This window comes from Pleurodeles waltl, chromosome 5 (genome assembly GCF_031143425.1).
Source record: "Pleurodeles waltl isolate 20211129_DDA chromosome 5, aPleWal1.hap1.20221129, whole genome shotgun sequence".
NCBI classification, from domain to species: Eukaryota; Metazoa; Chordata; class Amphibia; order Caudata; family Salamandridae; genus Pleurodeles; species Pleurodeles waltl.
Window position 1 is genome coordinate 764,931,046 of NC_090444.1, and position 24,158 is coordinate 764,955,203.

Consider the following 24,158-nt stretch of genomic DNA (forward strand, 5'->3'; position numbering starts at 1 on the left):
TCCATCTCTAATAAGGTACCCACCCCCTCCTGCACTCGGATGGTGGAGCCCAAAGCCTCGCCTTACCTCAATTACCCCACTATGATATTGAGGTTGCTCATGCAAATCCTCTACATTAAGTAATGTCTCGTTCATCTATGTATGTATTTTAAGAAAATTTGATGGGATGAGGATTTGTTGGGTGCGGCAATACCGACTCGGTTTTAATGGCTGGAAATTCCAGCCGGTAACATCACTGCGGGAAAAGGGTCGTATTGAAGCCTGACCAGCTTTCCAGACCCGGCCCAAACCTTATCAATGGCTCCAGGAGAAGCAAGTGATGCTCCAACCTATTAGGCGACAGTGTAAACTTCACTCCTCAGCCCCTGCCAACTCAATCAACCTTCTTTTTACCCTCCGCCTGGGATCAGCCTCCAACCTCCCATTTAGCAGCTGTTCAGAGCATGTGGTAAATGTGTGCATGAATCCCATGTAACAGGGAATACCGTGTGGAAGTTCACCAGGTAAAAATGGGTCTGCACAGTCATTCTCCATTACGAGGTTATTAGTTTGTGATTACATGAATTTCATCTGGAAATTCCAGTCAGTATTGATAATGCTAGCCATTCCTCGTGGTATTACGAACTTCCAGTATTTGGGACTTGGGTGGCACTCAAATCACTTTATTGTACTGATACTAATGTGGCCTTTTAGACACAGTGAGACTGGCCCATAGGGCAATAAGATAGTGCCCTGCCCGATGGGCTGGTCTGACAGATCAGTGTGTGGGACGCTTTTTTGGCTGTTCGTGGCCTGTTTTGCAGTCTGCTGGGCCGATTTCATTGTTAAAATTCCTGATGTAAAGAAATAAAATTGCCTGCAACAAGCTCAAATCCATGCAATTTTCCAAAGCTTCCAAAAAAACACTAAAATAGCATATTGTTACGAGATTGCCCCAATCTGCAAACGTGGGGCACGTTTTTAGCTATCTAATTCACTAGTGGGATTCTCTTTTATTTTGATGCCTGGATCTATATTTTGTCCCAGTCTATCTCCGCCACTGCCTGTAGTTTTCAGTTATCAAAGAACAAGTTACACAGAATAGTCTCAATTCTTAAAAACTGGACTGTCCATGGGGGAGTGGCCCTACAATTTGCCTTATCTACTTTATGTTTGATGATTAACAAAAATACCTGGAACACCCCAGGGAAAACTATGATGTTCCGAGTTCATCTGGAAGACGCCTGTCCACCTTTAGACTCGGCACTCGCACACTGCGCATTTGTTATAGCAAAGTTGTACAAGTAATTGCAATAATATTTTTCATTTATTTTCTTGTCGTGGTAAACATTCTTCCATAGGACGAAATCTCTAAGAACTGATTTAAGAAGCACCAGCACTACAATGTGGCGTTAGACTTAAAAAATCGCCGTGCTATATTTACAAACTGGTGCAATGCATGCATTGCGCCACTTTGTAACCCTATGCGCCATGCATAATGTATGCATAGGAGACGTTCCACTGATAGGGGGACTGCAAAAATGGCACAGTGGAATCTCTTTGGGGCATATTTATACACTGCACTGAATTAGCATAATTGTTTGGGACTCTAATTCGGTGCAAAATTAACTCCATATTTATACTTTGGCGCTAGACCCGTCTAGTGCCAAATTTATGGAGTTAAAGTAATTTTTTGGACGTGGGAACCTACCTTGCCTTAATAAGACGCAAGGTAGGTGTTCCCGTGCAAAAAATCACTCTATGGCCTAAACAGCATATTTATACTCACGTGCAAAAATGGTGCACGGGAGGGAGGAGGGGTCAAAAAATGGTGCAAAGCTTGCTTTGCACCATTTTTTAACGCCTTGGTCAGGGAAGGCGTTAGGGGACCTGTGGGCCTATTTCAATGGTGGAACACCATGGAATAAGCCCACAGGTGCCACCCTGGCCCCAGGGACACCCCCACCCACACCAGAGGGACTGCGGAGGATGGGGGACCCCATCCCAGGTAAGTACCAGTAAGTACAGGCAGGTATTTAATTTTATTTTTTAAAGTTCCAAAGGGGCCCTGAAATGGGCCCCAATACATGGCACAGGGTGCAGTGGTCATGCCCAAGGGACCCTTGTCCCCTGTGCTGGCCATTGGGTGGTGGGCATGACTCCTGCATTTTCTAAGGCAGGAGTCATGTGGCATGGTAGGTTTAGTGCCATAAAATGATGCTAATCTGGTTAGAGTAATTTTCTTTTACTCTAACCTGCCTAACGTAATTTTTTGGTGAACAATCCCCTTCTTCCATACCGCCAGCTCCACCCGACTAACGTCACTTTTATTGGCACTAGCCTAACCTTTGCACTGGCTTGCACCATTCCATAAATATGGTACCTGGCTGGTGCACAGAAATGGTGCAAGCCGGTGCTAAACCTTTTGGTGCAAAACTGCTTTAGTGCAGTTTTGCACCAAAAAGTATAAATCAGGGCCTTAGAGTCCACAGTGTCATTTTTTGTGGCTACTTTTAACGCCTGAGGGGCACACCATTGGTTACAATGGGTCCCTATGTTCTGTTCAGGATTAGTGCCAACATTTTGGTGCTAACTCTGAACAGCACATCAATAGTATCAAAAAGTTTGACACTATTGTCCCCCACCCAGTGCCATGGTGCACCATATTTTAAATACAGCGCACACATGGTGGCGTTAGGGGGTGCTAAGGGGGGCAAGAAAAGTGGCGCTGCAACCAGGCAGTGCCCCTATTCTTAAATCTGCCTCTGAGTGTTTGTGATCATCTACTTTCCACTGAACTCTTCTATTAAACTTTTATGTTGTTCTGAAGGAGAGTTAAAAGACTGCTACTGTCATTCCACAAAAACTAAAATGTTGCAGTCAGAACTTCCCAGGATGTGTAGTGTATTTCTGTAAAGAAACAGTAAACTCATGTAACTAGATGCAATATCTAATTTGAATGGCGGGCTGGCTCAGCGCAATCCTGTAGTGAAATACTATCTTTTGAAGTCTCACCTACCTATCTGTAGTTGTCTCCATCCTCACAATTTAAGGCCGTTCACCTGTATGTTCTTTGAAAAAAAAAAGCCCAGAGAAGTAAGAAGTAAAGGAGTGTCTCCAGGTAAAACATATTCGGCGTGTAATTCTACATTAATAAATCTTACTAAAAAAGAAAGAAATGTAGGCAATTTGTAAGGTGTTATTTGTCTTGCCATAAAACAGTAACATTTCAGTGTATAACAGCAGGTGTTAGACCTTCAGTTAACGTAAATTGCACCGATGCCATACAATTTTGAACTGGTTTTAGACAATTTTGTACCACTTACAGGACATTTTCAGATATTTTTGACTTCGGCCATTGCATAAAGAATACTTACACTGACCTACTAAGTGCAAAAATAAGCTGGGGCACACAGTAGAGGGTCGCCATTAGTTGCTCCACGGGCAGAAGCAGGAGATAAAGGACCCCAGTGTCAATGTTCCTGCGATGTGGTGTCATCATCTCCGAGGCAGGGGGTTAAAAGCGCAGCAGGCCAGAGGTGAGGCATTTTCCCTTGACCACCTGGCTGCGAGCACCCCTGGGGGATCTGATCCTGCTAATGGAGCCCCTCCAGACGAAAACACACGTTGGAAATGAGGAACTAGGTTCAATCCCCGACATTGGCTCATCAACCATGGGTGCTTTGAAGGCACCTCAAAGTGAGTTTGGAGGTACCTGGGAGTGTGGTTCAGGGACTCGAAGTAGCGATGGCATGAACAATGTTTATAACTGTTTATTTGTGATAGCAAATTGTTACAGTCATTGCAGTTCTCACTGCCACGCATGTGCCAGGGTAAAAAACACAGAAGCGGATGCCTTGTCCTGTTTTAAGTTGGCAGAATTCAGAGCGCCATGGCTGACAACACACTAGGTGATGATGGAATTCCCACTGGATTTGTGGAAGCTTGGTGCCCCTTTGTTCTAGACTTGATCACAGTACCCCACGCCCCAAGGTCAAAGTGTGCATAGGAGACTGATTGGTGGACTTACGCTGCCACATTTAAATTAGGTGTTGAGGGAGAGCAGTTCAGCTCATCTGGTGTTCTAGAGTTCTTAGCTAAACAGAGGGGGCTTGACAAATAACTGATGCTGGTCAGGAAGCACTTATCAGCTTCATCTTCTTTGCAGGTTTGAGGGGTGTGGTGAATCCAACAAAGGACTTCATGGTTAGGAAAGTTCTCAAGTGATGGGATGGAATGGCCTTTGCCCCAGATGTGCAGGATGCATGGAGATTGACTGATACGTCGAGGCTGTCGCATGTCATTGGATTAATACTGCTAAGCGTATGCACTTTGCAGTAAGAAACCTTACTCTTTAGACTGGCTTATTTCCTAGCATTCTTTTGGGCCTTCAGGATATCTGAACTGGTAGATCAACCAAGTCAGATCAATTCATGGATATTAGCATCACAGACATAGTCATGTATGAGGTCTGCCTGAGAATTAGCATAACGATGCCAAAAACTGATCAGATTGGTAGGGGAGTATGGTTACAGCTATCTCAGGCCCCAAACACATCCTACTGTCCAGTGGCCCTGATGAGGGAATAACTTTGCTACAGACTGCAAAATGGACAGCACAATCTCTTAGTCAATGAGGATAGCGATCCACCCACATGTTTTCAGTTTACATAGATATGTAAGCATACACTGTCCTACATAGGGTTGGATACAGCACACTTCACGTTCCACTCCTTCTGAATCCGGGCCGCAACCACAGTGGTGGTATTGGGCTTGCCCCTAGAGGCCATTAAGGGGATTGGCAGCTGGAAGTCTATATGCTTAGAGTGTTAAGTTCATCCTCACCTGGTGTGAGGGAACTGGTCCTGGTGTCCACCATGCTCGAACATACCCCCACCCACCCACTGGTATTTTGACCTTGGTGCGCCAAAAGATGGTAACAGGGATTGTTTTTCTTAATTGTCTCCTTGCAGCCTCCGTTCGAAGGCTGGTGAACGTCTGCTAGTGTGGCTATTCATTTATATGTAGAGCAGGTGAGCAGTTCCATAGATCTGGCAGGGAGAGAGCACAGCTGTCAGTGGGGGTGAAACATCAGTGGATAGGCATCTGTGGGTTGCGGGCTGGATTCTGGGGTAAACAATCCTCCAGATGTCTAGGTCACACATGCAGGAGGTAATGACATGTCCGCTAAGGGAGATGTGTAGTTCAAGAAGAGCTTTTTGCGTGCCTCTCAAAAATAATGTGCAGGCTCTCTGGACTGCAATATTCGGGTCAGAAGTCATACCGTGTTCAGTGTGGCCAAACAGCTCACTACCTGGAGCTATGAATGAATCAGTGAAGAAGTTGAACCACTCAGTACAAAAAATACTTGCAGGGGTATTTGTGGGCACCAGAAGGCATAATATGCTTCAACTTCAGGGTAAGGAGTTGTCCCTTAGTGATGGTGTGCACCTATCACCTAGGGGCCAAAAGGTCTTCATCCAAACAATCATTGGGACAATACCCCAGGAAGCGCAGTTGACACTGGGCGAGTTCCCCAGTGGCCTTGTGGCAGAAATGTGAACAGAAAATAACAAGGCTACCTAAAAAAATGTAATTGTGGTTGGCCATGTCTCTTTGACGGGGTAATGATCTTGGTGGTCACAGGGCTGGCTGGAGGGGTCACTGACCTGCTGGTGGTGCTGGACCTTTCAGCTCTACCCTTAATTGCCTGGAGTTGATTATGGATGGGAGCTTTGTCTGGGGGCTGGTCAGGCCACAGGTATGCCTACAGGGATGGTGCAGTTTGTGGTTCCCTAGTGTTTTGTGTTCTGTATCAAATGGTGTGTATTTTCCATCACTTGCTTAGTCAGATGTGACTGTAATGCTTGTATAAATAGATGTTGGCGACATTACTGGCCTCAGAGCCCTGGTGGGAATGTGAATTGCTGGCACCAGGTGGCTGGCCCTGCAGGGGATATAAATAGAAAGAATTTGCTGGCTACAATGCATTTGTAAGTGTTTAACACTGAACTGAGGAATCAAGGCTGAAATGTATTTAGTTCAATTAATTCAAGACACTTGCTGTAGAAAAGTTGTGTTATCATCCTTACTTTCTCGCTTGCTTTTCATGCCTCACTGCTGGTAACCACTTTTCATTCCTCTGAAGGATTCTCTTGAGATTAAATGGCTACGTCCTGGTAGAATCACATGCTTCACTATGACTCTCATTTGTCACAGGGATGGGTCATCGTGTATGAGTGAAGGTCAGCGATTTGCACGTTGTGAGAACACTATGGGCTGGCGTACCCTGCACTTAGCAGAAGGTTGCCACTAATCGCTCTACGGACAACAGCCGGTGGCTGTGTTCCTGCAAGGTGGTGATGTCATCTGGAGGCCCCAAGGGAGGGCTTAAAGCACAGCAGGCCACGAGTGCTGCCTTTCCACTGACCACCTGGCTGCAGCACCACCAGAGGATTTAGACCCGCAGCGGGGCCGCTTCAGTGTAGAGCACTCACTTACCCACACCTGGAACAAATAATCAGCGCAATTGCGAGCAGAAAATAATGGAGCTACCTAAAAAATTTGGAATGTTGGCTGGTTTTGTCCCTTTAACAGCGTAATGTTCTTGGTGGGCAAGTGGCTGGCTGCATGGTGGACTTACCTGCTGGCTGTCCTGGAGCTTTCAGCCTTATCCTTGGTTGCCTGGAGTTGATTATTAATGGGGGCTTTGCCTGGAGACTGGTCAGTCCACAGGTACCGCGGCAGGGATAGTGCGTTATGCGGTTCTGTGGTGTTTTGTGCTCTGTATCAAATGGTGTGTATTTTCCATCCCTCACCTAGTAAGAGGTGACTGTGATGCTTGTATAAATAGATGTTGACTGCCTTTTTGGCACTAGAAACCTGGTGGGAATGTCAATTATTAGCACAAAGGTCCTGATTTATGAAAAGTTAGCGCCACCTTCACGTCATTGTTTGACGCAAATTGATGCAAACTTACAAAGTATAGTTATATTTTGTAAGTTTGCACCGCCTTTGCGTAAAAAAATGACGTGAAGGCAGCGCTAACTTTTCATAAATCAGGCCCTAAGGGCCTGCGCCTGCGGGAGGTGTAAATAGAAAGAATTTGCTGGCCACATTCATTTATAAGAGTTCATCACTTGACTGAGGAATCATGGCTGAATATTTGGTTTATATATTTCAAGACACTTGGGGGCATATTTATACTCTGTTTGCGCCGGATTTGCGTCGTTTTTTTTTACGCAAATCCGACGCAAAACTAACTCCATATTTATACTTTGGCGTTAGACCCGTCTAGCGTCAAAGATCTTGGAGTTTGCGTCATTTTTTAGCGTGGACACATTCCTTGCGTTAATGATATGCAAGGTAGGCGTTCCCTTCTAAAAAATGACTCGAGGCATGTGCGCCGTATTTACACTCCCGGGCAAAAATGACGCCCGGGAGTGGGCGGGTCAAAAAAAATGACGTCCAGCCGCTTTAGCGTCATTTTTTAACGCCTGGTCAGGGCAGGCGGTAAGGGACCTGTGGGCTCGGAAGGAGCCCAGAGGTGCCCTCCCATGCCCCCAGGGACACCCCCTGCCACCCTTGCCCACCCCATGAGGATGCCCAAGGATGGAGGGACCCATCCCAGGGAACTTAAGGTAAGTTCAGGTAAGTATTTTTTTTTTTTTTTTGGGTGGCATAGGGGGGACTGATTTGTGCCCCCCTACATGCCACTATGCCCAATGACCATGCCCAGGGGACATAAGTCCCCTGGGCATGGCCATTGGGCAAGGGGGCATGACTCCTGTCTTTGCTAAGACAGGAGTCATTTAAATGGGGGTTGGGAGTAAAAAAAAATGGCGCAAATCAGGTTGAGGCGAAAATTTTGCCTCAGCCTGACTTGCCCCATTTTTTGACGCCCAAGCTCCATTTTCCCCTACGCCGGCGCTGCCTGGTGTAAGTCATTTATTTTGACGCACACTAGGCAGCTCCGCCGGCTAACGTCATTCCATAAATAAGGCGCCCGCATGGCGCTTTGGAATGGCGTTAGCCGGCGTTAAATTTTTTGACGCACAACTGCGTTGGCGCAGTTATGCGCAAAAAAGTATAAATACGGCCCTTGCTGTCAATATGTGTGTTACCTTCCTTGCTTGCTCCTTATGCCTAACTTCTAGGTAACAACTTTTCATCCCTTAAAGGATTCCTGTGTGATTAAATGTCTACATCCTGGTAGAACCACATGCTTGTGTATGACTCTCATTTGTCACAGCATTGTGTATGATTGAAAGTCAGTGATTTGCACACTATGACATTTTTTACCAATTGGCCAATTAACATTTTTTGTTGAAGGCTGGCTTAAACTTACTTGGCACAAATGCAACATTATTCAACATTGGTGCAACATTGCACAATGCTGGCACCAAAAATATAGGGGCATATTTATAAGCCCCTAGTGCCACCTTGTGCCACATTAGCGATTTTTTTTTACGCTAATGTGTAGCAACGAGGCCAAAATCCTCGCACCACATTAACAAAGTGGAGCAATGCATGCATTGCGCCACTTTGTAACCCTTTGCGCTCTATTATGCCTGCGCCAGGCTTAATGTATGTAAAAGGGGTGTTCCCCTGATCGGGGCGGCTGAAAAAAATGGCGCAAGAAGACAGATTTCCATGCGTCATTTTGTATGGCGACACTGGACACGCTGAATGAACTATTGATGCTACACCCCTGGATAAACCTGCCACCCCTCCCCAATCCCTGCGCCTTTCCTTTAAAGAATTGTGAATAACCGTACAAATATCTCGGAGCAGTATCCTGCTCATTCCTGAAGCTGAGCCGTTCTGATGCGATCTACCCCATTTAAAGCAAATGAAACTGGACCCAAACAAAAAACAAAATGGCTCCCTGAACGAAGGAACAAAGACAATACACAAGAAATGAAAGACAGAGTTGCATTCACAGAAAGAAAGAGATGAGGTCCTGCTAGGCTGCCCAAGTACAACAAGCTTTAAAACCACATTTGCGTCAATGCTTAGCCAAGACCCTTGTCAACGGAAAATCTCAAGGAAGTTTCAGAAAGGATAAGCATGTGGCGTCCATCCGGCAGGAGTCCAACGTCTGCGCTGGCATCCTGTCATGGACCATCACTGGGATATTCAGTGATTACTAGGCTGGTCTGTCAGGAAAACTGTTGGTTTGGAAACTTTGACACTTGGCCACAAGTTCATGTACATGGTCATTCATTGTGGAAAACCAGCCTTTTTTCAGAGGTGAGCCTTGGTTTTGTTCACCCCTTGGTGCCCAACATGGTCAAGCTGCATTACGGGGTGAGTTCAAACCATACATGCCAGATTGCCTTTAGATCCATGCCACTTTAATCATCCAAGTTGCTGATGTTACATAGAAAGCCAATCCATTGGTTTGATTTCTCAGCATTGCTGGCTAGTTGGGCATAGAGATCCTTTTCAGTAGCTTCCACCACTTTGCTGAGTCCGGTAGCTCTGGGGCAGTTAATCATGGGAATCCATTGCACATACTCGTCAGCACCACCACTACTTTCTGTCGACATGGCTGCCATTGCCCTGAGGGACATAACAAGTAGTTATTGGGGTTTCCCCAGGTGGAATTGTGTTCACAGGTGAACTGGTATTTGCGGAGCTGGAGAACCCGTTTTTGCATCCTAGGAGGTGGGTAGGGCACTATCCCTGCAAACAGTAGGATGAGAGGCCTGTAGCCTGTCATGACTTTGAAATACTGCACATACACATAAAGATGGAAATGGGTACAGTCACATTTGATAGTGCATGCCTCTTTTCTGTGTGGGTGTATCGTCTTTCAGTGTTAGTTAATGCCCGCCTTGCAAAGCATTTGGTTTCCATTTGTTCACTTCTATGTGTTGCATAAGCCCGGTACCAATCCCAATGGAAAGTGTGTCTACAATGAGCTCTGATACCCTGGAGTGAACAAAATACACATTGGTGGTCTCATGTAGCAGGTCGTCTTTTGAGCTGCAAAACACTTCTTCTTCTGCCTTCCATCACATCCTGGGAGTAGATTACTTCGTCAGGTCCCTCAGTGGGCAATACAGGGTGGTCAAAACTGGGAAGAAATGGCCAAAGTAGGTTGCAAAGACCAGGAAGCTCCAGATTTTCAATGGTGACTGTGAAGGCTCAACTTTGCTGATTCCAGCCTGTTTTGCAGAGTCATCTCATATTCCCTCTCAGGAGAAGATGCACCCATAAAATTCCACCTTCAAGTTGTTGAATAAATTGGCATTTGTGTCTGTTGAGGATCTGCCACATAGCTACCATTTGCTGCATGGCTACTTTCAATCTCTTTTGGTGTTCTGGGATTGCAGGGGATTAGGTTAGAATGTCACCAATGACATTTATGATGCCTATTGTTTCAGACAGGACGTCTCTGATCATATTTTTAAAACCTTCTGCTGGTGATGAAATACAGAAATTGAGTCTGTGGTATTGCCTGAGGCTGACATAGGTGGAAAAAGGTGGTTTTGTCTGAGCATTCTTCAATAACTTTGAGCTGGTGGTGTGCTGAATTCAGTTCCAGTTTCAAGAACGAACTGGCCCCATTGAGGTTGTTAAGAGGTCATCAACTGTTAAGGTAATATCTCTTTTCATCAATATGGGTCTATTCAGTAAGACCATATCAATGCAAATTATAATGCCCCCCAATTGACTGGGTTTACTTGTCATTAACATTGGAGACACCCAGGAGGTTTTCTGAAACTTTTTCAATGACTGCTAAATCATCAAGCTTTCGGAGTTCTGCTTCAACATTTGGGCGGAGATAAAAAGAATTTTGGCAATGTCAAAAGGCTACTGATTTCCCAGTGGTGTCTATGTGCAGTGAGATTGTGGGCATTCACAACAAATACAGTCCTTTGGAGAGGTGTTGGAATTTGGCCAGAACTTCATCCACACTCTGTGTTGGAATGTCTGGTGCAAAGTGTATCAATTTGTACTCCTCAGCCACGCAGCAGCCGAGGACAGAGTATGCTCTACACATTGCAATGAAGAACTTGGCACAGCATGTTGTACTATCGTGGGATAGAGCACATTCAAACACTTCTTCTAATGGAAGGAGATCAATCCCTCTATTAGTAAATTTCTAGATCTCTGCGGGGGATAAGTGTTTATGCCTATCTGCAGGAGGCCTGTAGTTTGTCTTTTGTTGATGTGTTGTTTTGATGGTGGTACTTATTCCTTCTTTGTTTGTATATGTCAGGTTGCGCTTAGTAGTGATGTTGATGCCTTACTTACAAAGAGTCTCTTAAATAGGTAAATAATCATTTTGGTTTTTTTTTAAACTGATTTGTCAATTTGGCCATCGGTACCCCTGGCACAAGATGGTGAGGTTATTAACTGTGCTTAAAGCTGTCACTTAGAGTGTGGGAGAGAAAAATAATTGGGTGCACCTACCATCTGATTTCTGTTGTTGCTGACTGAGGTTGCACACCAACCCTCTAGCAATGGGCTGGCTACACTGCAGAAGGTACTGTCTTGCCGGTCGCAGGTAGAACATTGTGCTGCTCCAATGTGTGTAATCTCTTTCCCTAGGTATGTACCATGCATTCTCTCTCTTTGCTGACTCCAGTCAGAGAAGTATCAGGTTCATTGTTACACACCTCTCCTGTCCACTTGTGTACTGGAGAAAATGAATGGCTGCGGCCACAAATAGGGCGGCTTGCCACCAGTCAGCATGGAGTCACTCGGTCTGTGGTGTGAGGAAGCATGTTGTGGCAAGATCACCACTTTTGCAGTGACATGGCCATCCTCATTGCCAATGTGAGGGTGCAGAAGAGGGCCTCGACCCTATAAAACAAGCATTTGCAATGCAATAGATCTCGAATTTAACTTGAGTTGGAGCTATTGGCATTGCAAAATTAAAACTGAACTTCTTTTGCCACATTAATTGGTCAACCCTATGGCATATTTTGGTCTTTTCTGCCATATAATTCCAATGACCCTGCCTATAACAAAAGACCTAAAAGGCCTATCAGAATATTTTTTTAAACAAGGCCCTTTAAACACAAACCACTCCCAGGTGCAAAACAAAAGTTCCAGTCAAAAGAAAACTTAGAAAATGCACTGAATGATGCGATGAGTTATTATTTTGGCATACCACTAACCTAATGCGGTGACCCAGTGATGACCTAGCCAGAAGGAACACGTTGTGATAAACATGTTTTAAAGGTGGTTCCACTGTCCTAGAACCACGATAGGCGTCATGAGCAAAATGTTTGTATTATAAGCAAAAGTGTTTTGCAAAAGGAATGCCCTGCAAAGCATTAAGGGGCGAGTATCCGAGTGCCACGAATATTGTAGTATGTTGACTGTAATGCTCAGAACAGCCCCATGAAGACACCACAATAAAAAAATAGCATTTCTAAGAAACATGGTCATGTAACCATCCAGTTAGCTTCTAGAGAGCATAACTACATGAAAACAGAATGGCAGAAAATAATGCAGTGTAAGCATATTTGTTTAGCCCCTGGAGAACATAGTACATTGCTTATTTTCAGGGCTGGCAGAACTACTACAACAATATTAGAAACTAGAACTAGGACCACCACAGGCTGAGTTATGGGCAAAACCATTTTGCAAAAGAATCCTTGCAAAGTATTATGTGGCGGGTTTCCAAGAGCTACTAATATTGTAGTATGTTGAACGAATGGTTAGAACAGCCCCTATAGAACAACACAATAAAAATAACATTTATAAGGAGCATGGTCATGTAGCCATAGAGTTAGCCTCTAGAGAGCATAACCACATGAAAACAGAATAGCAGAAAACAATATAATGTAAGCGTATATTTAGCCCCTAGAAGGCATGGTGCATTACACATTTTCTGGGCTGGCAGGCCTACTGCAACAATACTATAAACAAGATTCTTAAAACACAATCTACTCTCCCCTCAAAAACAAACATTCTAACCATGAGAGAACTTATACAGACGCTGCATGGTTGGGGGGAAGTGGGGCAATTATTTTGGGGGGCCCCAGTAACCTAGTGTGGGGACACCTAGTGATGTAGACAGAAAGAGCACTTTGTCTGGAACGCTTTGGTGGTGGTACCATTGTCCTAGGACCACCATAGGCTGAGTTATAGGCAAACATGTTTTGTAAAAGAATGCTGCAAAGCAGTATGAGGCGAGTTTCCGAGTGCTGCAAAAATTGTAGTATGTTGAGTGTAATGATCAGAATAGCCACTAGAGGACAACACAATAAAAATAGCATTTATAAGAAGCATGGTAACGTAACCCTATAGTTAGCACCTAGAGGGCATAACCATATGAAAACAAAATGGCAGAGTACATTGCAGTATAAACACATATTTAGCTCCTAGAAAGCAAGAAAGTATAGTGCATTACACATTTTGAGGACTGGTAGGCTTACTGCAACAATATTACAAACAAAGCCCTTAAAACACAAACTACTCTCAGCTGTAAAACGAAAGTTCCAGCCATCAGAGAGCTTAATCAGTCAATGCATGGTAGAAGAAGTTATTATTTTGGGGTCCCCACTAACCTAGTGTGGGGACAGAGATATGGTGTAGATAGAAAGAGCATGTTGTTGTGAATGTTTTGGTGGTGGTCCTAGTGTCCTGGGACTACCAAAGGTCAAATGTTTTGTAGAAGAATGCTTGTTAAAGCATTATGGGGAAAGTTTCCAAGTGCTGCAAATATTGTAGTATGTTGATTGCAATGCTCAGAACAGCCCCTAGAGAACACCACAATAATAATAGCATTTTTAAGAAACATGATCAAGTAACCATATTGTAAGCTCCAAGAGATCCTTAACCACATGAAAACAGAGCAGCAGAAAACAACGCAGTACAAGCATATATTTGGCCTCTAGAGAAGATAGCCCATTACACATTTTCAACACTAGCAAACCTACTATAACAATATTACAAACAAAGCCCTTAATACATAAACTACTCTCTGCTGTAAAACAAAAGGTCAAACAGACACTGAATGGTGGGAGGTGTTATTATTGTGGGGTCCCCAACTAAACTAGTGTGGGGACCCAGAAGTGACCTAGACAGAAAGAATATGTTGTGCCAGAACATTTTAGTGGTGGTACTATTGCCCTAGAACGAGCTCAGGCTGAGTTATAGGCAAACATGTTTTGTAAAGAAACGCTTGCAAAGCATTTTGGGGTGAGTTTCCCAAGTGCAGTGAATATTATAGTATCAGTTCTCCTGCTCTGTTGAGAAGGCTGCTTTGGAGATTTCAATGTTTTTTACGTAAAGCATTTATCAATTACAAGTGTTTTTGTGAAAGCTATCGACCGTAAAGGGGAGAGCCAAAAGAAATGACTTTGAAAAGGTAACAGTGTGAACAATGTGACCAGCGCTTCAATACCGCCAATGCAGTTCACGCAGCTGTTCTGAGCTGTGAGCGCTGTTCGCATAATGGCCACCATGAAGCACAAAGGGGAGAGACAAAATAAAAAAATAGTTCGCCCACGCTGAAAAATATTAGCAATTGTGCAATAATCCATGTAACAGGTTCTGTCTGCAAGGTAGTAACAAAACCGCCCAAGGCAGGACAAACATAAAGCATTTACCAATAACATTAAGGGATTTTTGAAAAGTAAGCCAACAAATGGGGGAAAGTGATGGGAGTGAGATGGCTGTGGTTAAAAACCTACAGAAGACTTACAACAGGTCAAAAAGCGCTTGCTCGCTCGACCTAAAAATGGACATCCCCAGAATAGTTAGGAGAGGAACGTGAAGCTTCTGTTCACAGCCTCAGTCAGTTCGTTATTAATCCTGCAACACTGTGCCCACCATCAGGGTGCAGGCATGCATGCATATGCCATACATCAAGTGTGTCATTTGAAACGCTACAACTACTAGAATAAAACTGAATAAAAGAAATGCTTGACAATGGATAATTCATGTGAGAAGCATTACATCTACGCAAACCAGTCCTGGCCCCTCACTTAAAAGAGTACTCATGGCCCAGCTTCTTAGATAACACTAACAAACTCAAGCTTGACTCCACCTTCTTTAGCCACACTGTGAAGTGCTGCTTGAGTCAATAAACCCAGTTAGCTCATGCAAAGGAACTGATGAAACCCAACCCACTTGATAAAGCTCACTGAATAATGAGTAAAAATGCTTCCCAATCACTGTGAATTCCTCTGCATGGCATTGCGCTATGTTCCCATACATTGTCTTTTGGTTACTGTGTCTTGTATTAGGAAAAAAAATGTATGATATAATATCTACCTGTGATAAAGTGTAATAGATGTCATCTCAAATTCATATTTATCTGAAAATGCTACAGTGCAATATATATATCATTTTTCTATTCATATGTCCACTTGTAAAAAACAAAGCTAAACTGAGCTTGGTTCTGACACACCCTAAAAACAATGCAGGTTGCAGAAGGACACCTAAAATCATAAAGCACCTGAGATTTTTGGTCAATTGCATCCCTATTCCTATACCTTCATGCTGCACTCTCTACAGATTCACAATCCAGTGTCATAAGTGAAGAGTAGACAAGATGTGTACTTCTGTAGCTCTCAGAATACCCCTCCATAGTACAACGGCATGCTTCTGCAGATGGCAAGATTCAGTCATACCGTGGAATCACCATGGCGTCAGGGCTACAGTCTGGCCTCCTAGCCGAAGTTACCTATTCTCGCAAGGTATGGGTGAGGATGTGTGCCATGCCTGGGCAGAGACTATGGGCCTGATTTAAGAAAAGTGGTACTGCATCCACTGCAGCGCCACTTTTCTTGTGTCCTTTAGTGGCCCTATAACGCCACCATAAGTGCATCGTATTTAATATACGATGCACCATGGCAGTAGCTGGGAAACTAGCGTCACATTTTTTTTTAATGCTAGTTTGGTGCTTTGCCGGATTAGCATAAAAAATGTTGATAACTATTCCTGCAAAGCACATTGAGGCCCATTATAAATAATGTTGTGCCTCCTTTTAACACCTGCTTTCTGCAGGCGTTAAAAATGCCGCAACAAATGGCACAAAGAAATCTTTTAGATGTCTTTGCGCCATTTTTTCGGCCCCCCCTAATGCGGGAACGCCCACCTTGCATACATTATGCCGGTGCATGCATAATGTGGCATAAGGGGTTACAAAGTGGCGCAATGCATGCATTGCAACACTTTGTAAACCTGGCGCTGTGATTTTGGTCTTGTTGGGCCACATTAGCATAAAACAATATGATGCTAGTGTGGCGCTAGGAGGCACTAGGCCCTCTTAAATCTCGGCCACTATCTTAATACTTTCAGTCCTGAAGTTTCAGCATGTTATTGAATTTGTGACACTATCTCACTTAGATTGACCTAACTCCAAATGGCTAGTGAGATCATGGATTCCTATCAACTCTTTACAGTTCAGAGAAAGGTCACTTTGCATTCCTGCATGTTTCCAATAGTGGATTCACACAGCAGTGAAAATGGGCTACTGGGAATCACCAAGTAAACACTGTCTCTCGAGATCACGGTGATACGTCACAGCCGAATGTAAAGTTGATGCCAGCCCTCTCCTAATGAGAAGAGAGCTGGGTATGGTAGCAACTTTATAGAGGCCATGGTCCTTCACTTTATCCTTGACTACCCTGCAGACGCACCGGAAGACAAGACGACAGCTTCCAGGTTTTGGAATGTTCTGTAAGAGAAAGTCTCTTGCTACCTTGGGAGCTTCTGGCCAAATCCGATCTTGCACATCTTACATTTGAAAGCAAACGTATGAAATGAAAAACGCTTCATTCACAAACAGTGGCCAGTCCTGTCCACTATCCTTAGCTACTGCTGTACAAAACCTGGTGGTGTGTGAGTTTCCACGTAAAGCATTGCATAACAGTTTTCAAAATATTACTAAATTATCAAATCTACGATGCTGCTGAAATTAGAATCAGGAATACATGTGTGCTGTCACCACAATCCTGCATAGAGTTGGAAGCAGGAACATTAAGGGGGTGATTCTTAGCTTGGTGGGTGCAGGACATTCACCAGAAAGTGGTGGCTATGCTGCCCACTGCATTTAGAGTGTATTAATGTTTCTGCACTCTAAAAACCCTAAAGGAACAATAGCTGTGTTTGGCAATGCCCCACAACACTAAACTCAAAATCAGACTTTAATTAATTTTAAATAGGTAGGTTCCTTTAAGAGTATTCTTGACGTTGTCCCTCTTCATCACAACCACCATCACCTTTATGAACAGAGGCTAAAATGAAGAACCAGGAAACTTCCATTTTTGGGTGTAATTAGGCAATTTGAAGCAAGCATTAACCTACAAATCTTCCGAGTATAGAAAAAGCCAAAAATCTAATTGATGGCCCTAAGTTTAAGTTAGACTTTAGCCATTTTGGTGGTAAGTTCCTCTTGCTTTGCATGGGTTTGGAAGCCATGAAACACGTGTGCCTTACAGACAAGTACTAAGGTCAGGGTTCCAGATATCAGTGTGGATGCCCTTTAAGAATTACTAGTCACACCCGAGTTTCTGGTTCTCAGTACAGTAGAATAAGTGCTTACAGAGGCAAAAACAAACTTAACCAGGGAATCACAACCAGAAAGATCAAACCGACCATGTTCCTGATGAAAACAATAGAAATCTACGGAAACCTGCAACAGGACTTTTCCCTATGGTAAAGCATTTTAATAATCTTGATGGCTCGGTGTAAGATTATAATTTCCCTACCCATAGATATGAGGGCAGGAAAACAACGCAGTAAGGAAAGTCAAGGAAATGGGAAGTGTGATTTATAGACTTGTCCACTGCTGTTATTGTTAGTGACTAAATTACATTATATTGATTCTATTTTCTTTCATATATTACAAGATGTTACTGGCATCTTTTATAGTGTTGCTCTACTTTTTTGTCTGTTGTCCTGATGATGCTATCTCTGACATTAAAAAATAGACCAAAACACGCTGATATGTTGCTTAATTCTTACTGTAATACCGTACAATAATGAAAACTGTGCCTACAGTCTGGTTTTCCAAATCTCATTTACCAACACCTAAAATGAACATGCTTCAAATCGTTTATTAAAAGTGCAAAGTGCACATTTATTATATATTGGTTCACTTAGCAATATTATTTGGTTAAATTGGTTACACTGTACTCTAACTCACGCTAAATCATCATAGCATTATACTACCACCCATTCATCACTGTACTACCACCCAGCCAGTATAATAGTACCCACCCAACACACCACTATCATCTGATCTCTACATTATCTCCCCCGGACTACATTTCCACCCCACACTACTGCACTCTCATTCATACACCCTAACTCTATCATTTCACATCACCACAGTACCAATGGCCAGCACCACAGAGCTGCCAATTTAACCATTCTCAACTTCATAGCATCTCACTGTTAGCCACGCTACTGCATACCCTTTAGAAATAATCAAAAGTCTCTAGCACTGCACTACCACACCTAAATAAGGTACCACTGCCATCAGGATCACAGTATATTGACAGCAACACATTACAACCCGAAGATAGCTCAAACCCCACCACTGCATACTTCCTTCCCGTGCAAAGCACTACAACTCCAGCACTGAACTACAAAATCCTGCCAGGGTTGTACCTTTACAGCACTGTAATAAGACTCACACTCCCACCCCACTCACTGCACCACTGCACCATCACCACCCACTTTCACACTACAACACATATCTTGACGCTAGTAAACCCAATGGTACTCAAACACACTCACCGCTTAACTGCCAAGCATCACCACTGCACAACTGCCCCCACAACTACTCTACCACCAGCCTCTGCACAGTGCCATATCTGCAAGACACTTTAACACTCACCAGAACCTTGCTATCATCTCCCACAACTGTACTTCCATACCTTTCATTCAACTATCACCTCAAGACTGCACTATCACCTCCACATCACCACTAACCCTGTATTATCAGTATGACAGCACTGTCTCACACCGCAGCACTGCTATCACATGCTGCACAACCACCCCATGTACCCTCACTAAAAAATACTCGGATTCTCCAACACCATACTATTAACCCACACCAGATTTATTTTCACATCACCTCCGCACCACTCCACTGTTCCATTTCACTACTCCATTTGCTGCTGTAGACTCAATCATTCTCTCACAGCGCCACATCACTACCCACCACCAAGCATCCACCAACACCACTAGTGCTGTATCACTCACATTATTACACAGCAGCCTTATTAACCCACCATACATATCCATATTATCATGTTCCCATCACTGTACTCTCCAATTGTCCTGCACTACAACAACTTGCGATAAAGCTGCCTAGAAATCACTGCAGTACCAACCCCCTCACTGCACTTCCACCAACAGCAATGCAAAACCACCCTCACTATAGTGCTATAACTACCACTATCACTTTACTACACACACCAGTGCACTATAAACTTTCAGCGGAACACAACCACTCACTGCTATCATACCACAAAAATTCATTACAATACTATAATCCACAACAACACACTATCAATTCACAGGGCTGTGGTGTGACTTTGATAGCAAGACTGCTGCTGCTACAACTGCACATAACCACACTACCACTTAGTATCTTCTAGGAAAGTGTAGTAGTATGCTATGAGGCTGGTTAGGCTTCACAATGCAATACTCTCACAAAACCCCAAAGATGGTTCTTGGATTCACACTAGTAAATCCTTAGCTCAGTCCTGGTAGTGCAGCAGAAAGCAGTCAGTCTTTACTAGAGGAACATGTGTTAAGAATTTCAGAGTACTAACATTGACATTATGTAATTGTCACGACTCAAAAGAAATCCAATGCCGATGCCGTCATGCCTGGATTGCTTTTGGAATTAGAAAGTAGTCTCAGCCTCATGCCTGCTACAGACCATGTCTTGAGTTCAATCGAGTTAGGAAAATCCCACCAGCATCACACTGTGGCCCTACCCTACTGCACAGTCATGCCCACACCACTGCACTGGCACTCTTCCTTAGCACTGAGCAGGCATTCCCACAGCACTGCACTGTCCCTACTGCACTTATAACCATTCATGTCACTACATCACCAAACCTAACCAGTTCACTATCACCAAAAAACACAGAACTTCCACTCACAGAACAACAATACCACCAAGACACTACCATCCCATGCACCCACAATGGTAATACCCGAATACAAACACACACTGTACAACATCCCCAATCAATTGCACTGCCACCACCACCCCATTGCACTATGACAACAGCAACGCATCACCTGCCTAAAGTGGTGCCCAACCACAAACACTGGCTCCTCTAATCCATAGTACTACATCTGCACCACACAACACCCCATGACTCCAATACCACACTAAGCTACTATCACTAAACATGGCACTCCTATCCAACACAACACTGCCACCCCACCACTGCTCTTGTATCCCACCACTGCATTATCACCGTAAAACTGCACTGAGATCTACCAGCACCACACCCTCTCAGGACGACACTCCTTCTTCTCCACGTAACACTTTCACTCCCAGCACCACACTACCACGTTGATACTCTTCTAATAACCGCACCACTACCAATGCACTGCATTACAGTGCCACCACACATTGTTGCCCCATCATATTCATCCAAATGAATTATAACCATTGAAATGACACCAATCTGTCCGTCTGTCGCAATTGCTCTCACATTCATAAAGCCATTACGAACACTACTGCAACTATCAAGGCACATTAACACATATCTACCCAACCGAATCAAGATTCCATCCACTACACTGCAATACCTAAGCATGATCACCCGAAGCCACTACATTTGTAACCCACAGTATTGTAATACCTCGCCAATTTGTAGTGCTACTATCATTCAGCACTACACTGCAACTTCCTAGCACAGACCAATCCTTGCCCTCCAAGACAGATCACCCCCACAGCACCTCACTAACTCTCAACTGCACTTACATCGCACTACAGTGGTCAGTTTGCCTCCCCAACAAATATCCACAAAATCGACGTTTGTGATCAACACCCACAAATGTTCACAGTAATACACTCACCCAATGTGGTCCTCATTACGAGTGGCCAGCTAAATTGTGATCCATTCACAAACACTTGCATTGATCGCAATTAAAAGTAGAGTGATGTTTGCTCCCAGTAATTAACAGGAGCGATATGATGGTACTACTCGTTAAATTTCAGCAGGTCGAAACTACCAGAATTTAACAAGGGGAAAAGGTACAGTTTACATCGGAACATTTGGATTTTGGGACAGTAAACACCAAAAATCCTCAAAATATCACCAAAAAACTCAGAATATCCAATAATTATAACATTCAATAAAATCCGAAGACACTGGAATCGAATTTTATCCAGGCAATAATTATCACATCTAAATACCAGGTCACTCTTAACGAGGGCAGGGACTTTGCCACTCCTTGCACACACATGTATGGCTGACAATATAATAAAGGTGTTAACAAAAATAAAATAAATCCTCAATACGTTGTCTAGGAAGATACTGGCTCTGATTCACAAATGTAGTGCTCTGATCTTGTATGACTTATTCTTTGAGTATTCTTGACATACTCTTGAATTCTAGAAGTCTTCGGGGCTTTCACTACAAGGGACCCGTATTTTGATGCAATAATTAGTGCAGGGATAAAATCCAACATGAAAGTGTCTCAATTTTATTGAATATGATAATACGCTTCATAGATTTAGGATAACAACGTTTTTCTAGCAGTGCTAGAAGAGCAAGTCATGGCGAGCTCTTTGTGAATAGGGCACAACATATCCAGTGACATTAAGAAACCAGACAATTGCTGACCCACCGGTTGGTTTGAGTGCAACAACATTTTATAATTTTGAAACAAATGATTAAGCACACTTGCTAAAGCTCCTCCAGTATATTAGATGGAGTTGCTTTAGAAGTCAAAAACGTAAAAGCATGGAAAAAAAGAAAGGAATACTTTATTAAAAACGTGCTTAAGAGTTTGCCTAACGTATTGTACATCTGTAAGAAATACTGCCTAAAAAGTGGATTCAGCAACCATCCACCTTACACAGCATAACATCAAAGGCAGGCTTCGGGTGGCGAACGGCCGCGGAGAGAGCAAGAACATGGCAAACAGTCGCCGTACCTACAACATCTGAAAGAAATATTGTCTTGAAAGCAGCTTTGCCTCGTACCAGAGAACTTCAAACATTTGAATGCAGGAATGCGAGCGGCTGTACAGCCAGCACGCTTATGTCTAAGAACTCTCAAAGATGCGGGTCTTATCTATTTAATAGCACTAATGGTAATATACGTCCTGCTGGTGTTCTTTGTAGCTTTAACAACAAACCAGGCTCTTGTTTCTAGCAGATGGGTAAAGAATATCCAAAGTTTCTACATTGACATAATGTTACTAACGCTTATTTCATACCAATAACGCAGGTAGATATGTCAAATACGCTGCTGACATCACTTGGGGCCTGCAGCCCCTAAATTCCTACCTATGCAGCGCCAGCTTAAGGCTTTCATCTTCATATGTCGATAAGCCGAGTGTGCGTCATTAGACAGTGTTACACTAGTAGCTGTAATCTTCATTGTATTCAAAATCGCAAAAAGGCAGACAAATTGTCGTTTTCATTTTGTCAGTCAAGACGCTACACTGCAATTTCTATAGTGGCGTTCACCACCAACAAATCTCAAAACAAAAACACAGCAGCATGCGTTCCTAGAAAAACACAAAGAGCACATTGTGGATTTCGATCAGACACTACCTGTTGTGCACGGATATTACCGGCGGCCGATAAGCACTGGGGCAGAAAGCTCTTCCTTAAGGCCTATCTGTGCATTTTATAGGTGTCAACAGTACTTGAAGCAAAAAAAAAAGTTATTGTAGGTAACGGACTTGCTGTGACTTGCCCATGCTGAGGAAAAGCGCTGTTGGAGCAGGGGAACGGGGGAAGACCCGGTGAACAGCGAACAGGAAACAGTCCTACGGATTGTCCGAGGGGTGAAGGGTGGGTGGCACGGGCGGCTGAGCTTTTGTAAGACGTTCCCATGGCACAGTGCGGGAAAGGGGGGCATACTTTTCACTGACATTTCTGAAAGCATTACCCTAGCTATGAAAAGGCGTCTCTGCGTTGCGGGGCTGTGTGTGGCATATTCGGTGTACATGGGGAATTTCGCATCGCTATAAGTGACCGCACTTGCAGTCCCGGCTGCAGCTGGACACCGTCCGTAAGTCCACGAGGCTCCAGGAGTTTCATTGTGCCACAAGGCGACACCCCTCCCCCAAACACCCTCCTCCGCGTCTCCCACAAAGAACAATGTGCACCGATGCCGTCATGCCAGGATCGCTTTTGGAGTTAGAAAGTATTCTAAGCCTCAAGCCCGCTACAGACCATGTCTTGAGTTCATACGGTTTAGGAAAATCCTACCCCAGCCCTCGAATGGCTAGCTCGAAATGCATTTCCTGCTAGAAACGGGAAACATCGCGTCGGCAGAGGAGCTATCCCTAAGCACAACTGTTCACGGATACGCTCCAGCACAGAAATAGTGTGATCTGGTGTATGTCTCTTCCACACGCAGGGAAAAGATGTGTGGTCCCTGCAGGCATCAGGTAAGAGCTGAAACTCGGAGCTGTCTGTATTTAATGAGAAGAGAGTCACACTATGGAGCTCAACTTGTCACACATTTCCTTTGGAAGGGGTGGTATTGCCCCAGCGTGCCTCCCCCAGCTGCTGCTGCCTTCAAGCGGCGCCTGTGACTCTCTTGTCCTCTTCTACCCACCTTGAACTCGTCCCGTCGGTAGTACAGTCTGCTGTTCTTCTGCAGCCTTCCTCAGTTTTCCCGTCAGATTCCCGTAGAGCCCCGGGGGGGCTGGGAAACAGCGGTACCTCAAAGGGGCAGGAGCCGAAAGAAAGGGTGGTGGGGCAAGGAGAATGTGGATGCGCATGCGCAGTCTCTACCCTCTGCGCTGAGCTCCTGACAGTTCTTCAAAGCAAGGAGAGCCCGAGGCAGGGCCAGGGAGAAGATTACCGCGAACAGCCGAAGTAAACTTTACACCCACTACAGACACCTGTCTGACCGCATTGTCTCATGCAGGATTCCGCTGGCTGGGCCACATCTCGCTGCTCAAATCTAGGGACCCGCCCACACGACGAGCTGTTTTCCTTACATATTCAGAAGTGGAACGTCCATTCGAAAGTTCAAACGATAG

General features: G+C 44.2%; 1 protein-coding gene across 1 annotated transcript in view; it reads right to left on the reverse strand.

Moving 5' to 3' along the window:
• RIN2 (Ras and Rab interactor 2) overlaps nucleotides 1-23,898 on the reverse strand; it is a 708,247-nt gene extending 684,349 nt beyond the window's left edge. Inside the window, exon 1 of the mRNA XM_069234726.1 lies at nucleotides 23,729-23,898. The gene's annotated coding sequence lies outside the window, so the exon portion shown is untranslated. The remainder of the gene's footprint in view (nucleotides 1-23,728) is intronic.
• Nucleotides 23,899-24,158: the final 260 nt, after the last annotated feature.